General features: G+C 33.4%; 1 long non-coding RNA gene across 1 annotated transcript; it reads left to right on the top strand.

Annotated features, from left to right (window-relative positions):
• Positions 1–6: 6 nt before the first annotated feature.
• Positions 7–629, top strand: LOC136796516 (uncharacterized). The gene is made up of 2 exons (XR_010844233.1): positions 7–124; positions 213–629. It is a non-coding gene; the product is annotated as an uncharacterized lncRNA (long non-coding RNA).
• Positions 630–5,803: the final 5,174 nt, after the last annotated feature.

Below are 5,803 nucleotides of genomic sequence, written 5' to 3'. Positions count from 1 at the left end.
CCGGTTCCCGTTCCAGTCCCATCACCTGTTCCCGTGCCTGTTATAAGAAAAGTTTTCGTTCCAGTTCCACATCCAGTTACCGTTGTTAAAACTGTACCAGTACCTGTCGATTCTCAGCCTCTTCGTAAGTGTGATTTAATAAATTACACACAATTTAAAACATCTCATTTCCTATTTCAACTTACATTTACATTACAAATAATTTGTTTCAGCTGAATATGGAGTGAGCTCTGGATTCGCCGCTGGCCCACGCTTCGCCCCTGGCCCCGGTATCGTCGGTGGTGGCCCCTATGGCAACTTACCCTTCCCAGACCAGAAGGTGTACGGGAGTGGCTTCAACGGATACTCGGCGGGCTCCGTTGGTGAAGGATCCTCTCCGGTCTTACCTCCGAAATATTGATTCAACATTTATTTTTTTTATTAATATATGGGAAAACAATTTTTCCCTTGTTAATTACTAGTGTTATTTAATTTGTAATTTCTAGTTCAAATGTTTTATTCTTAGATTAATGAAATATTGTTCAATGTATATAATTCAGTCTTTCAAGCGTTGTTACTCTTACTGTTGATCGTTTTTTATGCATGTTCTTGCTATTGTTGAAGTTTTTTTAATAAACGTTTTGACTTAATCTGAATTATTTATTTCTCCTACATTCATTTGTTCATTATATTTCTAGAGTGAAATATTTTAGAAAATAAATTGATACCTAATTAAAAATAAAGATTATGGCTTTTATAACGTAAATATTCAGTTAATTAATTAACTTATTAATTATCTTTAAAATCCTAAGATCTGAAAAAAGTATGAAATTAGATTAGATTGTTATAAATATATATATTTGTTTATTTAGTGAATGCGATTAGTAAGAATGTAGAGATTTGTTTATATATACATCCCAAAAAGAGAGGAGCAAGTTCAGCTTCAATCCACTAGAGTACAACACATCGAGCGTCAACAAAGCTCTCAAATTTATAATTTATTTTCTTTTATAAAAACATATTATTAGTTTTTCTATATACTACTAAGCAATGTCAATTAAATAATAAACGATATAAAAATAACGCACAAAACTACCTGAAGCAGATAACATAAGACCGCTTTTCAGTCACAGCCGTATGCACGAGGTTTATGATGGCCTAATTGATTTATCCTGCCGGAATAGTTCCTCGTGAGCATTATAGGCAAACATATGCCATTACTGATAGATCGCCTTCAGCAGACCCGACAACCATTTTTATAATGCCTCCGGCAACAAAAGATGAAAATATAACCATTACCATTTGTATATATGTAATTGTTTTTTATTATTTATTTCAGGTGGTAAGAAAAGAAAAAAAAAGCTGGACTGGTTTAAAACAGACACCATCACATTCTCATACAAGAAAACTCCAAACAGAGCACCAAAACTTAACGAACAGGCTATACAAACCAAGAGACATCTCACATACCTTGGCATATAACTGGAATCTCACCTCTCATTCACAGCACAAATATAAAACTGAAAAAGGATTGATAAGGTGCTTGAGTTGGTATGATGTAGCAACTCAAACAATCTCATCTCTAGACCAGGGCTGTCACTCAGAACCAAGCTAGTTATTTACAAAGTAATACTACGACCATCACTCCTACACGGTGGATCTCTACTACATTTTATATACCCAACAGCCTTGAAATCACTACAACAGTACCGGAACACATTGCAGAAAATCTACAGAGTAACTTCACAAGAAAGACGTGACATGACGCAAATTCACAATGAACTACTTTTAGATACTGTACAACACGTCACACGAAGACACATCAAGTTCTTCAACAGTATCCCAACTCCCTTTAAATCCATTCTTTGCAAGTCCTCCGGCTATAATGCCACCATTGTAAACCCACCTTCAGCTGACCATGTATTCCTTGATGCATAATGCAATGCGGCAACACAAGATATGTTGTAAGATATGTATACATACAATTAGTTTAAGTCTATTGTATATATTGTATTTGTTTGTAAATAAAGAAATCTTAAGAGGTAAGAAAAAAAAGCCCTAATTGATCACTAATTCACAGCCTTATCCGGGACCTAGACCTGCACGGGTGGCGTAAGCTCTACTTGAGGTAGTTTCATCTGATGACGATCCTGATAACTAAAGAGCTGTTTTTATTTTACAGTCACCCAAGACATGGCCCCTTTCTCCTTCTATCCTCTTTTCGTAGGTCCCGTTGGACCTGCAATGGATACCTCCTCCGTATCTAACTGAACAGCAACCGGTAGAAGGAAGGCACCTTCCAGCACGACCAAGCGAAGTCGAGGCCTACTGGTCAAGCGGAATCAGAAAGAAAATAACCACCTCGATACATTTTTTGAATATTGTAATAGATTTTGGATCTATTTCGCTGACCACATTAATTTTACACCTCTATACACACCCCTCATGAATTCGGTGTAATTGCTGCTGTTTAGATATGAGAAGTTCTCAGCTCTGGCTGTAGTCCATGTCTTCTAGCTAACAAATACGAAGATACAGGAAGTATATAAGAATAGGTGTTGTACCGGGTATCCTACGGCAGCCGAAAGGTTGAAAGGGGCTGTCATAATGTAGGCAATACTAGCGCCTCATGTGGCCAACAGTCAAAACTCGTCATGAATAATAACGAAAATTTTATCATAATCCTCAAATTAGATGGAGAAGCTCTATTATTGATTATGCCGAAAAGCATATTTACATATGCAATGATTCTTGATAAAGAGTTATATTGGACTTAACATCTAAGAGATAAATATACAAAATGCTTTTGAATTTTGAAGTACATTTCATGTTCAATCTAGGGTCCCTATAAACTCAATTTCATAAAAATCTATTAGAGCGTAATAATAAATCAAATTGACTAGAGAATTAAAATTCCGTAGGCACAAAAGTTGAACGGAAAACTAAAAAAAAAAAATTAATTTGAAATGTTTGCACCTATTTTAGTTTCTAATAAAATGATACCAAGACAATGAATAAATAAACAGCCCCGACATTGGTAAAAGGAATTTTAGTTAATAATATGGAAAATAAATACTGTCTAATTATTAATCTTAAGATACTTTTCACAAGGCTAACGACGATTAATCATCACTCTATTATATAAAAAACATTTTATATATGAGTTGGCCACAAACGGCTAGCCACCTCCCATCCACTCCTTCACGCTTCTGATGTCACCTGTTCAACCTTTCGCTTTGAAGAGGTAGGTGGTCCTGATTAGTTCTTTGCTCATTTATTGTCATTTAATATCATTATTATTGTTTTTATTTATATTTATTCTTTCAAGACGTTTAGTTAATTCCCACTTTATTCTTCGTTTTTTTTTGTTTTTGTTTTATATACCTCTCCTACTTTTTTAACTGTATATTTCAAGCATTTTATAAATTTTTATTCTTACTATTCCTACTTATTTATTTATTCTCATCATTGTTTATTCAGGTTTATTTTGTATTAATATTATTTTATGTCTTCCTTCCTTTTATTTATATGTAATTTCTTATCACTTTATTTTTACATAATATTTATTCTAGCTCGAATTACCTTATTGTATCTTAGTGTTGTAATGTTCCTAGTTTTTTTGTATCTTTTAGCCCTGATGAAGCCCTGTAAAGTGGGGCGAAACGTCGGACAGTAAATAGTTATAAACTATTTGTTCTTTTTTTTACCGCAACCTTGACCATCTTCTTATATAAAAAAGTTTTTAGTGATCACCATGTCATATTTTATTTTAACACTATCAGTGAATTGAAAACTTAAATGCTTAACAGGAATTAAAACGTGAGTTGAAAGCTTAACAGATAGAAAAGAAAAGGTAGCATAATATATATTACATTTATATTGAAAAAATAATACAATCTGAACTAAAGCATACATGCCAATCACAATTATACAATTGTGCAACGAGTAATACAGTTTTAATGAACAGTTGTATAATTTGTAAAATATGGGTTGGTCCATCGTTCGGCGGGGGGACGTTACTCTTTAGTAATAAATTAAAGAAATGGACATTGACAATATGAAGTCACGTCAATGGTGACTCAAAATGTAGCCAACTGCCATTTTCCTTTCTGACTGGATTTCGTGAAAGGAATAATATTGAAAGTGGCGACCAATGTCACTTTTAGGACTGTCTGCTACAAAATTTCTGAATTCCAGAAGTCATTAATATTTCTCTAATTCTGTCTTTAACTAAAGGTGTTCTTTGTCTACAAGAATTATTTCTTTAGGGTATATTTTGAAATATCTTACAACCTATTCTAACACAATAATAAATTAATCACAATAATTTTTGTAAGTGTTCAACTCAAGAGTTCTAAGTAAAAACTGTTTTACCAAGAGATATTTCAAAATAAAATTAAGATGTATTTTAATGTAAAAATGTTTCTTTGGGAGAGCCATGGAAATGAGGATCGCAATGCTCATAACAAATTAAACAGCTGTGAATTAAAAAACAAATATCGTGTCAATTAGAAACAAACGTTTCTCGAGACCGTATTAAAACCAAAATAAATGTATAATAACTTTTTAAACCCATTTAATTCGAGGAAGCTGAAAATTGCCGGTTACTTGAATATAGGCATATCGATGTCCTGATCTGTTAAGCATGGGACTTACATCGCTGTCATAGTTCAACAGTAACATCTCAAAAAATAATTATTTTGAGATATGCATGTAATCTTAGTTATGGTAATATCTGATCAGTGATATAATGGTAAGAGCTGTACAGTGTAAAACAGTAATATCTCAAAATATAATTTTTCCTTAGATTCTATACGTTTTACTATGATTCTGTATTTTAAAATGTTAGACTACGAGCATATCTCAGAATAATAATTTTTTGATATTTTGTACTGAATATATAAACTTTACTCGAGGAAAGAGTAAGAGTACTCTTTCCTCGAGTAGAGTGTTTCAGTTTTCATGTCTAATAAATTGTGTAATATGCTGTGCCGTGTACACTAGCCAATATCAGCTTCTATTAGCCTTAACAGGGTGTGCTTCGTTTTTACCAAAGGAGCGGCAGCCAGAATGAAGGCTGTCTATTTTATAGTAATCTCCAAAAAGAATAATTGGCTCATTGCAAAAGGTTACAGATAGAATTCTAGAACCATTATATAAACAGGGTGTTTCAGGGTTAGGTGCCCGAGGTGAAAATATGAATTAAGGATTTCAAAACAAGAAAAAAAATTTCCTCTGCAGGCATCCTCGCAAACGCTTTTTGAAGGAGATATTCTCACCTAAACATTTTCATTGTAATAAATTATTTACGTTATATGAAATAAATAAAACCTATTTATTTGCACCAACTACTTTATTAATTCAAAGTAAACATCAAATTCATATTAAATGTTGGTTAAAGTGATTTCCTTGAGCATTGAGACAGGCCCAGCATCTTTCATCAACAGCAGCAGTGGCAGGATGGCACTGGATATGTGTTATTTTTTCAAAAGATTAAATTATCCTTCTTCGTAAAGAATTCTTTAGGAGTAAATATCTCCTAAACAAAGGGTTTTCTGACCTTCAGAGAAATTTTTTTTTTATGTCCTTAATTCATATTTTCAGTTTGGCCACTTTTCAGAGTTTTGTTGCCTGTATAGGCATGAAGGTTAAGATGGGTGGATACATGAGGATCGAAGCAACCGATTTGGACGCCTATACATAACAATGAATGCTAGTATAGTTGGCAAGAGACCACGTGGGAGACTGAAACCGTGATGGATAGATAAAATAAACAAAGATGTGAAAGAGCTGCATGCAGCAAACTGGAAGGCAATAGCTCAAG

The sequence above is a fragment of the Halyomorpha halys genome, unplaced genomic scaffold, assembly GCF_000696795.3.
Source record: "Halyomorpha halys isolate HHAL.00 unplaced genomic scaffold, Hhal_1.1 Scaffold374.1, whole genome shotgun sequence".
Classification (NCBI taxonomy): domain Eukaryota; kingdom Metazoa; phylum Arthropoda; class Insecta; order Hemiptera; family Pentatomidae; genus Halyomorpha; species Halyomorpha halys.
The sequence above is the reverse complement of the archived record's forward strand: the minus strand, read 5'-3'. Positions and strand labels throughout refer to the sequence as shown.